A 24,174-nucleotide genomic window follows, 5' to 3' on the forward strand; every position below is an offset into this window, starting at 1 on the left:
TTTTCCTCTGCAAGAATGTCCTGGTTAAACAGTTAAGACATATTGACACAAAAACCAAGTTTAAGAAGAGTGTTTCACAGAATTAGCTGGGGTGATAGATATTGTATGATGGACTGAATTGTGTCCCCTCAAAATTTATACATTGAAGCCGTAACCCTCAGCGTGACTGTATATGGAGATAGGGTCTTTGGGGAGGTAATCAAGGTTAACTGAGGTCTGAAACGTGGGACCCCAATATGATAGGACCAGTGTCCTTATAAAAAGAGGAAGAGACACCAGAGTACTTGCTCTCTCGCTCCCCAAGAGAACACAGAGAAAAAGTCATGTGAGAACTCAGCAGGAAGGTTGCTGTCTACAAGTCAGGAAGTGAGGCCTCACCAGAAACCACCTGAGAGAATACTGATCTTGGACTTCTAGCCTCCAGAACATATATTTCTGGTGTTTGAGCCACCTATTCTTTGGTATCCTATTATGGCAGCCTGAGTACATGAATGCACCCTGAGTATCAAAGGCAGATAATGAAATAGAGAAGGAGTATGAATAGAACCCAGCATGAACCCTCGTTATAGTAAGCACTTAGTTAAAGCCTAACAAAAATTGTCATTACCCCAACAGGACTACCAGGAACCACTTTAAAGGAAACATAAGGGTTTCTTTACTAAGCAAGACTTTCAACCTGCTGAATTGCTCATCAAAAGAAGAGAAGGAAAAAAAAACAGGTTTTAAAGATAAAAAAAAAATCATAAATTGGCTGCAAGAATGAGAATTATAGCCCATGCTATTTCCTTGCTTGTTATATTATATGATCAGGTAAGACTTCTCAAAAACTCGTCTTATCTTTGCTTGGTATTATTGCACAATATTCTTTAACCACAGATTCCACTTCCATTGCATTGAGGGTTGAGATGTGTGGTATAAATCCCTAGGAAGTGCTTAGAAATCTTCAGATGAATGAAAACTTCACCTGTAGACAGTCAAATGTTTCTGAGTATTCCCTTGGGTTTCCTGGAATGTTGTGGCATCTGACGTGGAAACTGCTGTGATTTTGCAGCTCACCATGTAATAATCCTTCCCACAGGACTGCAGACTCCAGCAGACTCCCTCTCACACCCTCTCCTGAATACTTTGCCCAGAGTAGTCAACTCATAACAACAGCAATAAAAATAAATTGACTACTCCTCAGGGCATGTATTTGTAGCAGATTCCAGTAATACAATGACAAGAACATTCTTTAAACTCTAATGTCTTGCCTTTTTATGCTTTTATACGTTCTGTTATTGATTTGTTTATATCTCATTTGCTTGTTAATGGTTTGTAAATACACTATACAGTGTCTAACACACCCTTATCAAACCAAAACTCTCTCTGTTTTTTTTCTTTTATTTGTAGCACTATATGGGATTTCTTATGAAGAATAAGATGGGGATACAAGTAGTTTATCTTCAGCAGTGATCAAGATGGATATTTACTAGAATATATAAATGCAGAAAAGGGGAAACTAAAATGTTGAGTTAAACTAGGAATTAATAGATTGCCTCAGACAGGCTATAAAAATGTTATTAGGGATTTGCTACAGAAACAAAAGAAAACTGCTATTTCTAATTCTTTCTTGGCTTAATAATCCAAAAGTTTAACAAGCTGTGTACCTAAATGTGAGATGGATTTTACAGTTTTGGAATAACAGTATGTTTATATATTCCTTTTGTACCTTCTCTACAACTGAAACTAGAGATCTGTCATTTTAATTGGGCTTCAGATGATTACAAATTCTTACTTTGTTTACAAATCATTTTTTTAAAGAACCAGGTGAAACAGTCACTATACTTGCATGGATGCATTTTTATTTACTCAAGGATTTATAATATTAAGGAGCTGGAGCATGTCTTATTAATCATTTTATTCTTCACTGGTCCAACCATGATGCCTTAACCGAAGTTTGGAGAATTTAATTGAATGCTCAGAGATGAGTTCCCCTCTTTGCTCAATTCTAAGATGCATGTGTTTTCATATCTTAACATTTTTAAACTGAATTATCTATACTTAATTGTTTTAAGTTTTTTTTTTCCTCCCCAAATGTGCTAATAAATCAGTTGTTTCATCTGACTGGTAGTGTCTTAGAATTGGAGAAGTATGGAATCTGAAAGGATAAAAATCCTTTCAGACATCACTCTATAATCTCAGGACCCAGTTGAGATATTTCTCCTTTACAATCCAACAAAATTAATATTTAATGAGCCTTTTTCACCTGCCAGGCCCTGTGCCTGATCTGTTCTTGACTGGAAATTTTATTTTATTCAATTTAATGGAATGCTCAGGGCATTTTGGTTGTTGTTTATGTGTTTGTTTGTTTTTTAAGGACCATGGAAAATCACTTCTTGTGGGACCAGTTTCTTCTGTAAAAAAGAACATTCTCTAGAAAGAGCAGACACCAAACTATTGGGTGCTACGTTTCCTTGAGCCTTGATTTGTGACAGTCCAACCCAGAAGCACTCACTCCAAAGCTGCAGTGTCATGGGCAAGGCACACTGCAGGACACAGGATCAGTCATTCCTGGTGCTTGACAAATGAAGGAAGAGGTCTCCTGCCTTGCAAGGACAAGCGGACTGCTCATCTCCACCTCTGAGCTCCGGGCTTCATGGAATCTTGGGCTGCTTCCTCCATTGCCTTCACTCTTCGCTTGTCTGTATTCTCTTAACCTTACTGCACTCGCATTCAAATGTTATAAGGAAAAAAAGGGGTAGAAAGTAGAGACATATGCATCTCAAAGAGATTGCCTTGATTCCCTAGCAAAGATGTGAAACTACCATGGTATTGTACTTATAAGTTATTGCTCCAGAATCAGCTACTGAGGTTTGAACTCCAGCTATACTACTTAATAACTATGACCTTGGACAAATGACTCCATTACTCCACCTCTCTGTATCTCAGTTTTAATATTTAGGAAATTGTGCAATAATTTCTTTTTGATAGAGTGGTGGTGAAAGTTAGATAAGATGATGTATACAAAGTGTTTAACACAATGCCTCATATATAACACATGATCAATAAATGTGATTGCTATTTATAATGTTGAGTTTTAATTAATCTAATTAATCTCATTATACTAAATGTCCATGTCAGTAAGTTACTATTCAAAGTAGCTTAAATTAAGGCTAGCTCAACCAACAGAAGAGTGACTTTTTTAGCTGATTGCAAGGATTATCACAAAAATGTCCTGACTGATAGACAAATTGATTGATAGAGACAGTACCTAAATTAAAATTTTAATTTGTAATTTAATACAATCCATCAAAATTATATTCAAAATTATTAGTTTACTGCATTATAATTAGACATTTTATAAGTAGTTAACCTTCCTTTGATTTTGCCACTGTGTGAAATCACCTTGCTTCTATATCGATTCCTCTGTTCACTACTTCATCAAACCACTTACTCATACATAAATTAAATTATGCATTCATTTACTTGCCCATTCAAATAGTGTTACAATGTGTGGCTTTTCTTCCTAAGCAATGTTTTTATTTTAATTTTTAAGAATTGTATGAAAATTTTCCTAGTTGTTTGTGGTCTAATATTTAGTTTTTAATATTATCAGATTTTGTTTATATTGTCATTTTGTTTGCATACAAGGAAATTAAAATTGCATATACATTTATGTATAATGAATTCAATACTATTCTAATTGAGGTTCCTTTACTTCAGTGTGACTAAAGATGATGGTATTTCAGGAAGTGCTTCTTATTTCCTTTCTGCATGAAAGATACTTTTGAAATTCTGGGTGCCAGGTAATTTGAGTTATCGAGAAGCTTTATTCAGATGCGGATGGCCTATCTTTGGACCTATAATATGATCTCTTTGGGAATATCACACAAACACATTAGAAGAGAAATATATTTTAGCTCAATATTAGGAAGAATGTCATAAAGTGCTGAATGGCACTAGAATGAACTTTTTAAGATGACAAAGTCCCTCCTAATAAGCAGATTTAAGCAGAATCTGGAATACTATTCATCAGGGGTATTATAGGTGAATTTGGGAGAATGATTACATTAGGTATAATCTATAGCTATAGCTAAGGTATCTTCTTACTCAGACATTTCAATTATTCCCATGTATAGAAGCCTAATAGATAGAGAATCTGTTAAGAACAAGATCTGGATCTTAGACTCATATTAACTTGTGGGCAGAGAAGAGAAAAAGAAATTATTTTAGGATGCGGGCAGGGTTTGACATTTGTTTGAGCTGAGATACAAGTGGCAGTTCAGGAAGATGACAACCTCAGGCCGTGGTCATGTGGCTCAAGGCAGAGGAAGCTAACAATATACTCCCTCTCTACTGCACTTCCCTGCAGTAAACAGCCGCCAGTCATGCCACGCAAAAGAACCTGCAAAGAGCTGCCCTAGGGTTTGATACATCCCTGAAACCCAAACCAGAGTGAAAAAAGGGAGTGAAACATTTTGACATGGAAATAAATAACTCTTTCTTTGTAAAAGAGAAGTATTGTGGGTTTTCTCATGTCCACCGAATAACCAGTTGCATTATTTTTTTCTTGAGTAAAATGTATTTTGAGGCCGGGCGCGGTGGCTCACGCCTGTAATCCTAGCACTCTGGGAGGCCGAGGTGGGTGGATCGTTTGAGCTCAGGAGTTCGAGACCAGCCTGAGCAAGAGCGAAACCCCATCTCTACTAAAAATAGAAAGAAATTATATAGACAGCTAAAAAAATATAGAAAAAATTAGCCGGGCATGGTGGCACATGCCTGTAGTCCCAGCTACTCGGGAGGCTGAGACAGGAGGATCCCTTGAGCTCAGGAGTTTGAGGTTGCTGTGAGCTAGGCTGACGCCACGGCACTCACTCTAGCCTGGGCAACAGAGTGAGACTCTGTCTCAAAAAAAAAAAAAAAATGTATTTTGAGGTTGTCTTGCACCCTATCATCACTCTTTCAGGTAAAATTTGACCAGTCATTCCTTTGGACAACATTCATTGATCCTTGACAATGTGTCAAGCACATCTCTAGATGCTGGAGATAAAAAGATAAATTAGATATGGTCTATGATTTCTGCAACCAACCTTTCAAACTTATGAAAGAGTTATTCATGCAAAAAAAGCGAAAAAAAAAAATATAGCAGTACAACATAACAAGTGCTGTAATTGAACTATAAGGGAAAATGAACTTCTAAAGAATCAATTCTTCACCATCTTGCTATTTCCCAAGGGAAAAAAAGGTTACTCTAAATAGATATTTAAATTGCCTGACTTACTGACGAAGTTCTGAGGGTCAGGGACTATAAAACCATCTTACATTATTGGAAGGAATCCAAATTGTTTGCTGTGGTGATGCTTTTATATATTTTTTCACATAGAAGCATCTTACCATTAGGGTAAAGACTTCATTAGGATTTAAAAATAATCATACTTAATTGAGGTTAAATTGAATTTGTTTTCCATAATGATTCATAATTATTCATTACTTTTTCCAGCTATATGAAATGAAACTAATGATTCTTAAGCATTCTATATTGGATATATTTCTCCCAATAATTTATTAAAAATACTATAAAGTTATTTTCAAGTGGAACTTACTCCTCCAAAATTCAGGGTCTGTAATTTCCAAACTCTTGAAAATCAGGATAGTGGGGAACAAGAAGGCAGGCTTTGACAGTGTTACCAAATCAATGCAGGAAGAAAAAATTTTAAACGTAAAGGTAAAAATCAATTAATGATATTTTTAAAAACCCATTTATTCAGTAATTTTAAAGGAGAAACTAACATTTATTAACATTAGTAAAGCAAATTAGGAATTGATATCTCAAATATCTAACCTTTGGGTACCTAATCTTAGATTTAGCTGATGAAAGATAGCTTGTATTTCTGATAAAAAGTATATATTTTGTTGTATTGATTTTCCTTGCTACTTTAAAAAATTCAGACTTAATCTATGACAGTTATCATTGATTAGAGTTCTGATGTTAAAAATTTGAGGATCTACTTATTTTAGGGTAGATTTGAGGAATAAAATGTTCTGATTGATGGAGATGTTTCTGCAACTTCCTTGAGACCTTACAACTCAGGGTAAACACCACAATGCTTTATGCAAATGCAAACAAAAGAAGACATTTTCTGAAGGATACCCCAAAACCTTATCTGGTTGAAATTTTGTTTAAGATTAAATAATGGGTGCTTTATTTAGATTAATTAGCAAGAAGATCACAGTAGTCAGTAGATAACTGAAAGACACCATCTGTTCCCTTTTCCATTTGTAACCATGAGCTTCGCATTGGTGTACCAGGCAACATGGGAGAATTAATTAGGCAGCAAATGAAATCTTCTAACAGATGGCACCCATTTACTTCTTGCAAATGCACACCAGCAAATTCGTGTGTTTTCGCCTTCATCTTATTCAGCTCCTTGAAAGTTTTGAAGAACCAATGGAGTATGACCATCAATTGCCTATTTGAAAAAAAGACAAGAGTGTGGAAAAATAGTGTGGGGCTTAGCTTCAAAAGAAAATGCTAGGTTGGAAATAATATCCTAAGAACTTCATAAAGACTTAAAATTTCACTTCGATAATAGTATGAATCAAGCTGTTTGTTTTTAATCCAAGATTATTGGTTTTTTTTAATTGTTGTGTGGTTTTTAGTGTACAGTAAGAATTCTTGTCCTAGTCTCTTTACATATTAATACAGAGCTCTGATTTGTTTTACAAAAGTCATCCTCCAAAGGTTGTGCTGATATCATTTACGTAATACATTTTTAATTGTGGCTCTAGATATTTGTGAATCACTAAAGAAAATAATACTGCAAGACCTCTGGGCTTTGTTTTGTTTTAGAAGCTTCTTCTTCAGAGGAATGAGCTTTTGGTTTAAAGAAAACTGTATTGTTCCAACAATTTTCCCCACTAGAAGAGCACTGTCTTCTCACTATCTTTCTCTTATTTCCTCATCTATCTTCTGGAAACAGTATTCTAAACTCTCCTGCTCAACTTCATAATATTCAAGTCATCCTTAACCTACCAAAATCAAGATTTTATCCACACCAATCTATAGAAATTGCTCTTCCAAAAATCATGGCTGACACCTTAATTTTTAAATGCCTTGGTTACCTCTCTGTATCATTTTAAGATTATGCGCTCACTCTGTCTCTAACATCAAGACACTACTGTCTTCTAGAGTCTCTTACCAACCCAAGTGGTATTTTTGCATTTCTATCAATCCCACTTTTTTCAACAGTCCCTTTAATGTGTATACTTCTTAGAAATTTTATCACACCCTCTGTGAGAGGCAGAATTTTAAGGTGTCTCCCAAAGATTCCGGTCTCTTGGTTATTCCATCGAATACTTCAAACACTATTCTAAGTACAACGTGAAGGGACTTCAAAGATGTAATTAAGGTCACTAATCTGCTAACCTTGAAAGGGAAGGATTGTTTGACATTATCTGGGTGGGCCCAATGTAATCACATGAGCTCTTAAAAGTGGAAGAGGAAGACTGAAGATTCAATTAGAGATGAAATGACAGAGTAGGCAGGGAGATGCTGCAACAGAAGAGGAAGTCAGAAAGATTCCAAGGAGGAGAAGTATTCAATATAGCATTGCTCATTTTGAGATATAGGAATCCTTTATCCACTCATGAATCAAAGGACACTCGAGTTGATTCCACATCTTTACAATTGTGAATTGTGTTGCAATAAACATTCAAGTACAGGTGTCTTTTTGCTGGATTGAATGGTAGGTCTACATTTATTTCTTTGAGGCATCTCCATCTGTTTTCCATAGAGCTTGTACTAATTTGCAGTCCCACCAAGAGAATCAACCTAAGTGCCTGTCAAAACTCATCAGTGAATAAAGAAAATGTGGTATGTATATACCATGGAGAACTACTCAACCATAAAAAAAGAAAAGAAAAGAATGTCATTGGAAGTAACATAGAGTGAACTGGAAACCATTATCCTAAGTGAAGTATCTCAGGAATGGAAAACCAAACACCACATGTTCTCACTGATAAGTGGGAGCTGATAGATGGGTACACAGGGGCACAAAGTGATATAAAGGACATGAGAAATCAAGAAGGAAGGAGAGTGGGAGGGTGGGAGTGGATAAAAACTTACCTATTGGGTATGATGAACACTATTCTGATGATGGGTGCACTAAAAGCACTGACTTAAGAATTACATAAGACATCCATATAACAAAAACACTTGTACCCACTTAACTAGTATTTTGGAATAAAATAGACAAATAAAGACAGGAATCCATGTGCCAGGACTTCAGAGAGGCCTTTAGGAGCTAGGATGCCCCTTGGCTGATAGACAGCAAGGAAAGGGAGACCTCAGTCACACAACTGCCAGGGACTGGCTTCTGCCCTCAACTTGAGTGACATGAGAAATGGATTCTTCCCATAGTCCCTCTCTCAGTAAGGGCTCACACAGTGAACACTTTGATTTTTTTCTTATGAAACCCCAAACCAACCAAGCTAGTCCTGACTTCAGACCTTCAGAGCTGTAAGATAATACATTTTGTTATTTTGAACCACTAAGTTTATTGTAACTTGTTATGGCAAAGAGAGAAAAATAATATAGTCTTGTACTATTATACCCTTGACTGAGACATGTATTTCATGACTTTGTTTACTTATTCCAATAATCCCACAACCACATCTCTATCTTCTCTGCTCTAACGAGCTCCAGAAGAATATGTGTAGTCTCTGCCAAATGTCCTCAGACACATGAAACTCATGGGGTCTAACATAACAAGTCATTTTCCCTCCAAAACCTATGCCTCATTTGGTATTTCCTATCTAGATCAATGTATCACCAGCCACCAGTTTTGTGAACCATTCTCTATCCCATAACCTTCCTCACAACTTTCATCCAAGTGGTCACCGTTTATTTATCACTGAGCATCTATTAGGTGCTAGGGTTACAGATAGACAAAAGACTTGCTTTAATGGAGCTTTTGCCGTAATGGAGGATAAAGTCATAAAGGTAGATAAAATAATTTTAGAATATTATAATTTTTGGATATAACTTATTTTAAAATTATATGATATAAAATAACTCAAGGAGAAAACTTTCTTGGGTTAAAGAAGGACTCTCACAGAAATGACATTTGAACTATGACTTCAAAAATAAGAATGAATCAACCACCCAAAAATAAAGAAAAACTATATTTCGGGCAGAGGAAGCTGAACATCTGAAAACCTTAAAGCAGGAAGAGCTTAGCAAGCTTAAGGAAGAAAAGAAACCTGTGTGTTTGGAAAGCAGAAAGCAAAAAGTGCTTTAGGCATGAAACAACAGGATACAGGAGAGCTGAACAAGAAGCAGAACCTGCAGATCTACCTATGCGGGCCACAGTAATGAGTGAAATTATTGCCAAGAGCTAAATAGGAAGACATTAAATATTTGTAGCAGAGGAGTAACCATCATCTGATCTGTCTTTTCAGAAGTGTAGAGAATGGACAAGAAACATGAGGAGGGGCAAGTCCAAATACCATAACATTTATTCATTCAACAAATATTTACAGAGGACCTAGTATATTCTAGCCACTTTTTCCAAACTGGCTCGGACTAGAGTGGTGGTAGTGGAACTAAAGGGAACTAAATATACTTTGTAGCTTGGGCAGTCAGGATTGGGGAAGTTATAATTATTATGGACAGCATATAAGGGTTTATAACAATGATCAAATTTCTTTATTCCAGGAACTAATTTTTCTGACATAAGCACCAAAAAAATAGTTTTTACTGACTCCATTAAACAAGGAAATACATCTTTTATAATTTCCTAACACTACTTACTTCACAACATCAACTTCCCTCAAATGAAGCATAAGCAAAGTCATGTTTTAAATATTCTTCTGAAATACCATTGCTAAAATATGGTGCATCAAAAAAGAACAAGTTAAAATTACTAATGTTTTAAAGTATTACAGATCATATTGTGGACTATTTGAATAAAGCCACTGCCTAGTCGATTATCAAAGATATTTTTCCTTTTGATCTAATAAATGGTCAATATTTTCTTCTAATTTCATTACTAACTTGTCTCTTCAATGAACCCACGCATTTGCAATATGAAGAATACATCCATTAATTCCAGTTAGTTTTTGCAAACTGAATCATGTGCAAATATACTTATTAAATTCAGTCTAATTCCATAAAGCACTGGAGCAACTTATAAAGAGTACAAACCCTATAAAGAATTTATAATAGATTAGATTTAGTAAGTTGCAGAAATATTTTTCAGGAAAGTGAAGAATTTTTGAGTATTAAGTTTTAAATAACTATTTTATAAGGAGCTATATACTTAGGACTGAGTGATGTAATATTCAAAAAATAAATAATTGTAGTTTTTGAATATCATAGGAAGTGCAAAAAAGTCTATGATAGACGTATATTAAGCCATAATGTCATTAAAACATGCTCACTAAGGTGTCCTCTTTGACATTTAGGATAAACTTAGACACCTTTACTTCTATAGGGGAAGAAAAATTTCACACTAAGACATCATTTATCTTCCATTATTACCAAAATAATCTCTCACATTGTGAACCCAGTCTTTATCTCTATCTCTACCTCTCTTTCTCTTTTCTCAACTTGAAATTTTAACATGTAGCCAAATTGTGTTGTATATTTTTAAGAACTTCTAACCAATAATAAAATTTCAATACATTAGTTTTCTTTACAATCTTACACCTAGAAAAAGAATAATAATTTTCTCTTTACCACTAGATTGAATAAAAGTAGAAATGACCCTGCTAATTCTACTTCTTTCATTTTACTTATAATAGAATTTTAAAACTCATTTATTTATATGCCTTTTTATATTCCAATTTGAAATAACCTCATGACAAAGCAGGCATTGAGGGCCTGATTGGTATTCTTACCTCTTTCTCCAGGGCAGGAGGGTCTATCTATGATTTTCTTATTTACTGTTGCATTAAGCACAGAGCCCAGCATTTAATAAGAGCTCAATAAATATATGTTGCATGGATAAGGACTAAATCAATAAAAATAAGTTACCATATGCTGATCAGTTCTATATTAAGGTATTAGCTATATCGAGATCTTCACTAGACTGTAATGAGAGTCCTTGAGGGCAGAAACCACATTGCACTTTTCTTTGTATTTTCAGCGCTTTGTTAATAGAAAGTAGTCAATAACTATTTGTTAAATGAATGGCAATTTTCAACAAACATAGCTTATAAAATAATGACGGGCATAATCAACAGATTTTACAGTAGAACAATGAGAAAAAGAATGCTTGTGGCATCTCTAGCTTTTATGAGATCCACATGCACATGCATGTATATGTATACATGTGTGTCAATGTGCATTAACATATTAATATTTTAATAGCTTGATTCACAAGTCAGTACATCTACTAGTTTGTTCTTTGGTTATTTTGCCAAATGAGCAATTTGAGAAATTTACTTGCCTGAATATAGATATCATTATGATTCAGAAAAAAATGACAACTTTACTACTATTCCACTGTATACCATGAAAAAAAAGGACATAATTATTGTGTTTCTGTATCCCTATAATAGTTTAAACTTTTTGAGAAGAGATGTTACCTTATTCATCTCTGAAACTCCAGCTTCAAATTTAGTGTACACCATGTGTTTTACAAATAAACCTTAGAGAAGTAATGTACATTACTATGGAGGAAGAACTTTCTTGGTAGCTGAACTGATAACTCATTAACCATTGGAAAATACAATTTTATGTTTTCCTTGCTTACAGAAGTATGATTTGCTTGGTAAAGAGCAAAATTGGTACATAGATGAATACATTTCTATAAACTTTCTGGTTTAATCTTCCAGCATCAATCAAAAATCTCAACATTGCACACACTAGAATTTTCTCTTTATGAATAATCAATGATTGTGAATGAATTTAGCTAAAGATAATTTCTAGTAGTATTATTAAAATAATACATACTTGTAAATAACTGAAGTAGCCAACATATCATGGCTACAAATAAACTAAGATAATCTACATAATAAAATAAAACATCATTGCATATTTTTATAAATAGATATATATTGACATGGGTATATGTTCATAAAACATTGGTTAGTATAAAAAGGCCATATATATATAAACATATGCTATATATATAGCATAATCTTATTCCTACCAAATATATAGTAATAAAAGCATCTATAAGAACATATGTCAAAATATTAAACAGTAATTTCCTCTGGCTGATTATCTGTCTTTTTATATATTTCTGCAATTAACATGTCTTGTGTAATAAAATATAATTACTTTAATGAAAAAATGTGGCATATCCATAGAGGAAATTGGGAGTATTCTGAAAAACACATAGAAGAAAATGAAAAACATAATGTAATTACCTAGAGATAAACACCGTAACATTTTATACACATCCCTCCAATCTTTCTGTTGATAAATATGTATTTTAACATAACTGAAATTATGCTGTGTCCTGGATTATATCTACATTGTAAACATTATAACTAGAACAATATCCAAGACTTTTTTTCATGTGATTTTTACTGAATGTATACTATTTTCTCATATCATTTCAAAAATTTTTAAGTAATACTCTAGGGTTAGACATTTTTATTGCTTCTACGTTTTCACTATTATAAATAATATTAAATGAGTCTTATGGATTTTTGTTTTGCTGATATTTCCTCAAAATGAGTATATAGAAAATATTTACCTAGCTTAAAAAATCAACACATTTTAAGGCTTTTGATATAAATTATGAAATCACCCAACAGAAAGCTTTCCATGTACATGAGAATCTGAGAATGCCTGATCTTCTTCATTAAAAAACATCATTTCTTCAAAATTATTTCTACATAAATAACAATTAGCTTGATTTAGAAAAAAATACGAATTGAGACTTCCATCCATTTCACATACCTACAATTGCTGTCAAAATTTTGTAAGTATTTATCTAGCAATTTTCTATGTAAATGTAAGCATATATTTATGCATATATATACCTGAATGTGTGTACACATACACATATGCTATTATATATGTATGTGTACATTTGTTCTTTTGCCAAAAAAGAAGTATGTTATCTGCTTTTCTGAACTTTTCTCATTTAATGTGTTATTGTCTATGTCAATGTCAGCATATAGAATTACTGCAATATTAAAAAAATTATTTGTTTATTTACCTATTTATTTATTTTTTAGAGATGGGGTCTCACTCTCTCACACAGGCTGGTCTTGAACTCCAGGCCTCAAACAATCCTCCTACTGAGTTCAGCGTTCAGAAGTGCTGGGATTACAGACTCGAGCCACTGTGCCCTGACTACTTCATTCGTTTGAATGGCTTTTTAATGTTGCAAAGGATTTTAATCTTTTTATGCTAGGAAGTATTGCATGATATGGATGTACATAATTTAAGAGTGTCTTATTTATGAGCATTCAAGATGATTCTAGAAATCATTATTTTTAAAAATGTTTCATTACATGATATACCAAAAAAAAGGGAAAAGTAGCCATGATTATTTTATTTGACTTAGCTATAGAATGTATTTGTCTTTGTTGTTCATTTGCCCTTCTTTTGTGTCTATATGTTAATTACCTGTTCTTATAAATAACTGCTTTTATTAGCTTATTAATCTTTTCCTTGATTTTTATGAATTCCATCTATATTTTGAATAACTTTTTGCCATGTAACTAAAATATATTTTGTCATTCATCTTTTTTGTTTTAATTTTTATGTATATTTTGAATTTTTATTCTGTCAAGTATATCAATTATGCTTATAAAGACCTTCTCTGCCTGAAATCTTACATAGTCATTTATATTTTCTTGAAGTTCTATTATGAATTATTTAAACAATTCATTAAATTTTATTGTAAAGTTACTTTTTTGAGCTGTCATGTCATAATAGAGCATTAGATTGAATATTCCAGTGTCACATCAACTAAAATAAATGACAGATTTCACCCTATGATAAAGGCCACAGAGCTGGTGCCATTTCTTTGCATACATTGAGGAGACTCGCCCTAATCTGCTCTTCATTGCTGATGTCTAAAATATGTGGATATAGTCATTGAAAGGGCCATATAATTTTTAATGAGGTAGCCTATGGTCATGTCCAAATGCCAGCTGAAGTAATTACATTCTGCTTATAATCAGAAGCAGTATAATTTCAATTAGAGTAGCATCAGATGGACTGATATAAACCTAGGGGGTTGAAATCCACCCAGGTCGCTAGAAGATAAATGAGACATGTGACTGGGGATAGGCTCAGAGATAAAATTAATTTTTAGGTGGTTTCTGATGGCCAAGAGTCAATGGCCTGTTTCCAAGACAGATAGGTATGGGTAAGAGGGAATGTGGGCAGGGGCAATGGGGAGAAAAGGGAAGTAATAGAATATGAAAAAATATAATAGCAAGACTTAGGTCTCATTCCACATCGAACCATTGAGCACTTATGACAACCCGTGGGGTTAGCACTATTATTATCCCTATCATTTGGATGAAGAAAAGGAGATGATTACATGATCAGAAATATTAAGTGATCACCCAAATCACAGAGTTATTGTGGGGTGAAGGTGGCATTTGATCCCAGGCATTCTGGCTCTGGGGCCTGTCATCCTCCCCTGAGCTATATTGTCAATGAAAAGTCCCACTTTTCCTCATCTGTCTGAATTACATCCTTGTAAAGAAGTTTTGGGCACATGGTCCATATTTTCCAATCAACTCCCTGTTTACTGTATTCCTCACTCAAAAATTAAATGAGGGCCGGGCGTGGTGGCTCACGCCTGTAATCCCAGCACTCTGGGAGGCTGAGGCAGGAGGATCACTTGAGCTCAGGAATTCAAGACCAGCCTGAGCAAGAGTGAGACCCTCATCTCTACAAAAACAGAAAAAAATTAGCTAGGCATGGTGGTGCGCACCTGTAGTCCCAGCTATTCGGGAGGCTAACGCAGGAGGATTGCTTGAGCACAGGCGCTTGAGGTTGCTGTGAGCTATGATGACACCACAGCATTCTAGCCTGGGCGACAGAGTGAGATTCTGTCTCAAATATAAATAAATAAATATATAAATAAAAAATAAATCAGGTGTTTATAAGGTGCTTAAAACAATGTTTGGCCCATGGTAAGCAGCATCTAAATTTTAGTAATAAATAAAGCAAGTAAGCTCAATTATATACGTTGGGTGCTTATTATGTTACAGGTACTCTGCCAGGTACCGGAAACACAAAGTAGAACACAAGAGACAAAGTTCTTATCACTTTGACCTACAGTTGGTTAGGGTGGAAAACAGGCATTTAAATTAAAATTTCGCAATCATTATTTCATAACTCTTGTGACAAGTGCCACATAAAGAAATGCAACAGATCTGAGGGCACATGGCAAGGAGACCTAACCCAGGGTGGGAGTTCACACAAGATCCTAAGGTGCTGAGAACTGATCTGAGGACCAACCGATGATGATGAGGGAGGCAAAAAAGAAAGCTGGGGCCAAGAAACCCAGGGAAACTCGGGAGCAAAGGCCCTGAGGCAGATGGGAGATTGGCAAATTGGGCAGTCCAGGAAGAGGACCACCGTGTTCAGTTCATCTTAAACAAAAGCAAGGGGTCAGCCAGGGAAGCTTCAGATGGAACCTCTGCAATATCTAAGATCATGGACAACTCACTTCCTTTCTCACCTACCTTCCTTGCTGATCTTTCCTGCTTCCTTAGGTGAAGTTCTGACCATACCTTCTCTCCCTTTACTCCCAAGTTTCCAGGCTCAACCTCTTTCTCTTACACTGTATGTTACCCAGGTGACTCATCTACTGCATCTGCTTCTTGGTGACACCCAAATCTGCACATAAAGTTTGATTTCCGCACTGAATTCAAAAGCTCCCTACTGAACAGTATGACCTGAGTGTCTCTTTAACCTCTCCACCTCCACACGTTCAAACCTGAACTCCTTTATTCTCTGCCAGGCTTTCTCTTCTTTCTGCTTCAGGTTTTATTAATAATTAATGACATGTCTATTCATCCAGTTTCCCAGGCCAGAAATCTGGGAATTGTGTCTCATTTATTCCTTTCCTGCATGTCTGATCAGTCACCAAACACCACTGCATCTACTTTCTTAACATCTCCTGAGTATTTTTACCTTGGTTTATGCCCCTTACTTCAGGTCCTCTTTATTTTTGACCCATATATGTGTATTCATCATCTGAATGTTTTCCCTGTCACCAGCTTTGGCTATCATGATCCATTCCTCAAAATACTGCCAGAGTGATCTTTTAGGCCTGTAATATGTTCACACACCTCCTTTGTTTAAAATTCTTCCATGATTCCATGGCCTGCAAAATAAAATTAGAATATAAGGCCTTCAGGATGTGATTTCTATGTTTCATTTTCTATCCAGATTTCTGGCCACTCTCCCTCTTTCTGTCGACTCTCTTCTCATTCAGAGCTACATTTTCCTGGAGCCAACCATGATCTTCCCCCTCAAGTCTTTTGGAAATGTTTCCTTCTGCTCTTCCTCCCAGTATTTCTCATCTGTGCCATCTCGGGAAACCTACCGTGAGCCAGTCCTGCAGCAGGAATTCATTCTTCACTTGGGTCATACACCTCTGCACTGTAACGGGGGTGCCGTAATGATGCTTTGGGTCCCTGAGCCTCAGTGTCAACTAGGACCCACATCCATAGTACTGAAGTGACTGGGTGTCCCCTTTTCTCCAGTGTATCAATATAGGTGGTCATAGTTGTCCTTGGGGAAGAACCATTACCATGAAAAATCATTACCATGTGCACTTGCTTATTGTACTGCAGGACCCTTTCTCGTGGACACTGACTTCTCCTCCAGTCAATAGATTCTGAGCCAGAAAGTTGTCTCAGGGTCCAGAAACCAGAAAATATAAAATGTATGAATTTAACTCCTACACATTGATTACTATGAATATTTCAAATATAGATGGTATTATTCACATGTCACAAATAAGAAAATCAAGGCTCAATGAAGTTATGTAATTGGCCCATGCAATGACATTTATAAGTGGCAGAGATACTGTTGAAAAAGTCAGCTTCATAGGAAAGTCCATTCTCCGTCCACCATCCACTGTAGGCTTGATACAAACAACATAATCTCACTGGAAAGCAGCTCTCCCCAGAAGTTCATCTACATTATCTACAGATCTAAACCTGCTCTGTTCATATTGAATAGTGAGACTGCTTTCGTTAAAATTCCTGTTCTTCCCCTTATTAGCTTTATATCCCAGGGTAAATCATGTTTCTATAGACCAGTTTTCTCACTTATGAAATACCAATAATTACAGTACATGTATGATAGAATTGTTGTGAGAATTAAATGAAGTAAAGCATGCAGAGGGCTTAGCACAATATGGGGCATGTAACAAGCAATTATGAAATGTTCACTATCATCAATATTGTTCTTGCTGCTACTACAGAGAATTGAACAATATATCTAAGGAAATTAATACAATATCTGACTCAAAATTATTAGCTATTACTTTTATAGCTAATATTTTTATTAGCTACATTATTCTTATATTGTTAGCTATATTACTTTAGTATTATTATCATCAATAATATAATAATTATTAATATTTCAGAAATATTTAAAATACATTTACGTAGCACCTCTCCTGCAGTCAGTTTTCCAAAAGTGTTAATATTTAATGGTGTTTTAAGATATATGATAATTGCATACACATTCTGGTAACTTAAATATGTTTCTAAAAAATACATATTTTGTGCCTTTCAATGCATTAACTGTGGGAAGGCCATCACTGTGCTGCTGTAACCCTTGATACTACTCTCAGGTGTAGCTGCAGCTTTGGATACCTGTGTACATCTACTCACATTATGTTGGAGCTGATGTACCTTCATTCAAATCCCCCAGCTGGGATGCATCCAACCCCACCACCACAATTTACTGACTTCATTATTTGAAATGCAAAATGTAACGATAACCTTCTGACTCCAAAACTTGGGAGGAGTTTTATTCTAAGTAGTTAAATGGAAATCCCGCCAGTGACAGTTTTCTGCACCTTAATTAAAATTAACAGTAGGCATTCATGTTGTGAGACTTCACAATGTTGATGGACATTTTTTGTTTGTTTGAAAGAAAAAGAAACATATACTCTTGTAATCATCAGTAAGATAGAAAATTCATCTTGACCAAAGCTCACATCCTTACATCCTTTTTTTTTCAGTGTACAGCACAGTCTTCATTGGATGAAGGCAACCCCATCAGAATTATTAGCTCAGCATAAATTGCATAACAGATTCTCAAGCAACAGTGAGGAGAAACCCAAGTATAACAGCAAAAAAGCCTTTGTTCTGTTTCTACCTGGTGAGTAGAAATACACACACACAGAGACTCTTACACACTATCATTGTTTTTACCCTAACAATGAGGGAAAAAATAGATAATATACAAAATTATTAGAGTAAGGGAATAAAAATTTCTACCAGTCTTCCAGTGAATCTAAGACCAATTAATTCAAAATGAGTTTTAATTGAATGGAAATGAAAACATATTATATCAGTATGTGTGGGATACAGTTAAAGCAGCATTTAGAGGGAAATTCAAGGCATTAAAACATTTATATTATAAAAAAATAAATGTCTGAAATCAGTGAACTAAGTAAGCCTCCACACTCACAACGAGAATAGGTATAAATTAAAGATAAAGCAATGAAAAGAAATGAAAAAGTAAGCATAAAAATAATTAAAACAGAAAATCAATACAGACAAATTGTTAAATCTCAAAGCTGGTTCTTTGAATGACTAATCTAAGAAAACAGAAAAAAATGACCAAAATCAAAAGGGAAAAAGAAGATACCACTGTAGATTCTAAAATCATTAGAAAGATAATAAGAAAAGATTATTAGCAACTGTATGCCAATAAAATTGGAAGCATTGATGAAATGAACAAATTCTTTGAAAGATATAAACCACCCAGGCTCACTCAAGGAAAAAAAATAGAGGAGCAGAATAATATTTTGTGTATTAAATAAATTAAATTTTTAGTTTAAAAACCTTCCCAGAGAGAAAATTCCAAGTCTAGAGGTTTCCATAATGAATTCTACCCAGCTTTTAAAGAAGAAATAATATCAATTATATACAAACTCTTCCAGAAAACAGGAAGGTATGTGAACACTTCCCAAATTATTTCATGAGGCCAGCATTACCCTAATACAAAAGCTAGACCAAGACATTATAAGAAAACTAAAAACAACATCTCTCATGAACATAGGCAAATATTAAGAAATTCTTAGCAAAATATTAGAAAATTGAATTCAGTAATATATAAAGTAATTATATACTAGGAACAAGTATATCCCCAGAATGCATGATTGGCTCAACATTTGTAAATCAATCGATATAATTCACCATATCAACAGACTACAAAAAAGAAAAACAAACATTGGTCATCTCAACAGATTCTAAAAGATTTAACAATGCTCTGTATTCATTCATGATAAAATTTCAGTAAAGTAAGAATAGGAGGATAGTTTCTAAAAGTGATAAGGGGCATTGATGAAAAACCTCAACTACCATTATACTTACCAGTGAAAGACAGAGTATTTCCCCCTAAAGGCCAAGAACAAAGCAAGGATGCTCACTCTCGCTGTTTCTCTCAACATTGAACCAGATGCCCCCATAGATTTTGAGGAATATCAAAAGCAATTAGCTTACCATAAAATGTCTTTCTTGGTCTGCCTTTTACCTCCCTCTCTAATTTTATCTACTCTCTCTCTCTCACACGATATCCCAGTTTATTAAAGATGTCAGGCTATTTCACATTTCCTTGTCTTTATTTTTACTTCTTTCACCTTCTGAGTTGTATTTCATCATTTTTGTTGAACTTAAGAATGTCCTTTATAAAGAGAAAAGACTATTCAGATACTTCTTTTTATTTTCAAACTTAATGTTTGATTTATTTAAATTGCCAATTTACATTCTCAGTTTCTCATTAAGTTTTTAAGTTTGGTTTATAAATCCAATTCTATTTGTAGGTCTAGTTGATTTTAGCAGTAACTTTAAAGGATACTTAAAATAATTTTTATACCATTTGGAAACTTTTTAAATTAAGAACTTTTAAATTAAAAGTTCTTAAACTAAGAAGTTTTAATTTAAAATTAAGAACTTTTAAATATTTTAGATTCATTCATTTAATGTTTTAGTTCATTTTTAACTATTTTGCCTGAACTAATAATTACAAAACCTAACTAACTACTACGATACTTCTTGAATCTAAAATAGCATCGGTTACAAAAAGGAGCAACATTTTATATACTACTGAAAAGAAAAATATTGCCAATTAAACTATGACACACCATTGGTCAAAAGATACATTTTGATTTCAGCAATAGGTGTGTCTCTTAGAATATGAAAAAATATCTCTTGGAATAGATAAAATATGGTAAATATCACTTAAGAATCTATTAAGTTAAATCTATAATTATGTAACCCTTGAGTTTTTTGTATTTTTATCATGAACACAAACTTGGAACTGATTTTGACTCAAAATAAGTCTGAATCAATCATTTAATTATACAATCTAATTTCAAGATATCATATTAGGCCAAATTCTATCAAAATTATTTCTAAAATGCCAAATGTACATTTTTTTTTTAACACACATTTTAAAAATCACACTGTAGTTTTACTGGTGTGGCTGACAATATGTGTCTTAGATTTGGTAACACAATATTTCCCATCTGCCTGGAATGTGTCCTGTCCCCTGCTGCCGGAGACGCTGCACTGCTCCAAGGTATGGGCTCAACTCTCATGTCTCTGTGGTCTTTCATGATGCCTACAGACAGAATTAAATACTATCCGCTTTCCCTCATCCTCATGAATCCATTACATTTGCTTTGTGTCTTTAAAATCCCACTGATATATTTATGTTTGTCTTCCTGTTCTGTGAACTCCATCAGGGCAAAGATCAACCTTTATCTTTAAATCATCATAAATCACCATTGAACATAATAGATGTTCAATACATATTCCTTTTTCTTTTTCTTTTTTTATTTTTTTGCACATGCTATGTGGCAGGCTCTATGCTAAGTACTGAGGATAAAATGTCGGGTTGGCCCTGACTTCCAGGGTCTTATAGTTTAGTAAGACAGCAGTGGTTGCAATGTGAGAACAAACCTGAGGGTCCAAATGTGATTGAGGTGCTGAGATGAGGGAGTAGAGTGTGAATGAGGAAAATTTTGTGAAAGAACTGAGCTTAAAGTTTGCATGTTTATTAACTGGTTGAAGAAGGTGTCAGCAGAAGAAATTCATAAAGTTGTACTTATTTACCAAGAAATCCTCATGTGTTATCAAAAATTAAATCAGATCCTTTTAAATAAAAGCAATCTATAGTCCTAAATTCATAAACAAATGCAAGATTTAATCAAACTCAAAGTTTATATTGTTAGAAGTGTAATTGGGAAAAAAAATGTAACAGATGCTGACAAAGCAGTTGTAGAGAATGACGCGTAGATTTCAGTTAAATGAAGGTAATAAAATTTGTCAAAAAATCGTAGAAGAGAAGCAGAGTTACTTCATATTGTTGGTTTGTTTTGGGAGGAATGGTGAAGACACTACAAAATAAACTAAGAAATTTGGGACAACAGAGAACACAAAGTAGTTTAAGGAGCAATTCAAACCTTCATTCCCCCCCCCAAAAAAAAATGCTTTAACTTTCTATTTGGCTAAAATATCTATTGGAGGTAGAGACTGAACAGCAACACAACAATGCCCCAGCCTCTGATTCTCAATTTGCAGCTCAAGTTGGACAGTGAAGCCTCTAGAGTAGTCTGATACGGTAGCAGAATTTGTATGCCAGTGAAATATCTCATCTTAAGAAAAGGTAGAGGAGTAGCTACTTGAAATGTTGGGCATCCCACTCAATAGTTTTAAGATCTTCGATGCCAACCACCAGCTTATATTTGGTCTATGGTGACTACCTAACACATACTCAAAGAACTCTGTATAAGTCATAATTTCTATGTTCAGGAATGATGGATGTGAATAGTTCTTACAATGATAGAAAAATAATTGCATTCATAGCAGAAAGATAAAATATATTTCACATATATAGAAAATAAAACAATTTTGTAGTATTTTTTTTCCTTACATAGCTTTTAGAACAGAGGGGAAGGAAAAGGATAGAGTTGACAACTGTTGTCTTCAGAGCCCTTTATACATTAATACAACTAGCTAAATAAGAACATCAAATAGATAAGAGTGGGGAAGCCCCACTCTACATTTGCGGAGAGAAAATAAAACATATGGAAGCCACAACATATATGCATGTTAAAATTTATTTTAAAGAGCGAATAGAGTTAACAAAGTGCTTTAAAAATAGTCACCAATAAATTAAGTTGTTATATTTAACAGTGACCCGTACTCCCTTGTTCCTTCCCAGAATTGACATCCACTTTCTTTCTTTTGCCCTTCTGATTAATGAAGCATTCATAATACATGGAGCAATAGTGGATGTACTGCACTATAACGAGCTAAAGTGCCTAAAACTCATAAAGATTCTATAACCAGCAGCTGGAAACTAAAATTGGGATGAAATTATTTAAATCCAAATAATATAACTTCCCCTAACAGCTGTCAAAAATTCGGCTTTTAATCTTGTGATTGGAAATGGATATTGCCTCTTGAACAGAATCTTCCTGGTTAATTCAGTCATTGTCAGCGTTTAAGTGAATTTTATGGTGATTTTACGGTAGAATTTCAGTTAGTTCTCTAAGGATTCTACCACACGGGCGCAGAGGAGACACCTGAAAGGCATGATTTTTGTTTCATTTTGTTTTTGTGCTACTTTCTGTCATCTTTGATTTGTTTTCTGAAGGGGAGAAGTTATTTGTGGCTTTTGAATGCAGCTATTGAGATCTTTGCTCTCCAGAGGTCAGAGAGGTTCTGCGAGAGCCAGTGTGTTATCATGGGGAACCTTCCTGTAATTCTAGAATGCTCCCCTCCTTATTCTTTTCTCCTTATTCTGTATCTCCTAAAAATCTTCTGGAAGATGGCTGGGGAACAATTAGATGGAGACACATTAAACATTTCTTCCTAAGCTTGTGAGATTAAATACAGGGTGCATGGCTAAATATGGATTTCAGATAAACAAGGAATAATTTTTGCATAAATATTTCACTTGAAATATTAGAAACAAACCATAATAAAAAGTTATTTGTTATCTTTCTATAATCTAAATATAACTGGATGTCATGTATGTTTACTTGTTAAATCCGGCAACCCTACTAGTCACATAGATAATAAGTATGTTTATACATTTGTTGGAATTATAGTCTGAGGTACACCCATGCCATACCTGATTGCATCACTAAGGTCAATATACTGCTTTCTTTATAAAAACAGAGAACTCAAATGCAAGCTATAAATGATTTTTTTAATAATTATTTATTTTTATATTATTCGTATAATTTCTTCCTCTATTAATTCAGAAAATAAATAGCTTAGCTCCGATTTCTTTGGATGCCATGAGTTGGTATGACTAGAAATAAAACAATGACAATGGTTCACTGAAACTGAAACTGTAACTGATATTTGTAAATAAATTCAAGATTCATAGATGAAAAATATTCTAAAAACCCCTACTATTTTTTATTATAATTTTTCTATTTCCTTACAAATGTCATCATCACCTTAGCTCAGAGAGAAAGATGATGTTCTCCAGCTTGGGGGCTATAAAACTTTCATTTTTCAAAAGTATATGCAGCTATAAATCATGTATTAAACTTTAATAAATCTCTTCTTCACGGGTACACATTGCTCCACTGGGTATCAAAATCTTGTAATAGTTAATTATGGAATGTGAAGGTTACATATTTTTCAGCCCAATAACTTTAAGATGCTAAACAAAAGATCAAAAGATTAGTTTTAATAAAACTCAGTAAACCAAAAAGTGTAAATAATATGGGTGAAGAAGCTTTGAAATGTCAATATGCTTTTTATATGAGATTTTACTTCTGTTGTAAGTAAACAAGGAAAGAATTTAGGCAAAATCAATTTTTAATAGCATTCACTGAAAATTTATCTTAGATGGAAATGATAACACATTAATATATGCTTCTAAGACAGTTTGAAAAAATAGAAACTCTCCAAGATATTGCTGCATAACTTTGTAGGTTTCTAAATGAATATCCTTGTTTAAAATCAAAATGTTTCAAATGTATAATTTAAAATATG

This window comes from Eulemur rufifrons, chromosome 2 (assembly GCF_041146395.1).
Source record: "Eulemur rufifrons isolate Redbay chromosome 2, OSU_ERuf_1, whole genome shotgun sequence".
NCBI classification, from domain to species: Eukaryota; Metazoa; Chordata; class Mammalia; order Primates; family Lemuridae; genus Eulemur; species Eulemur rufifrons.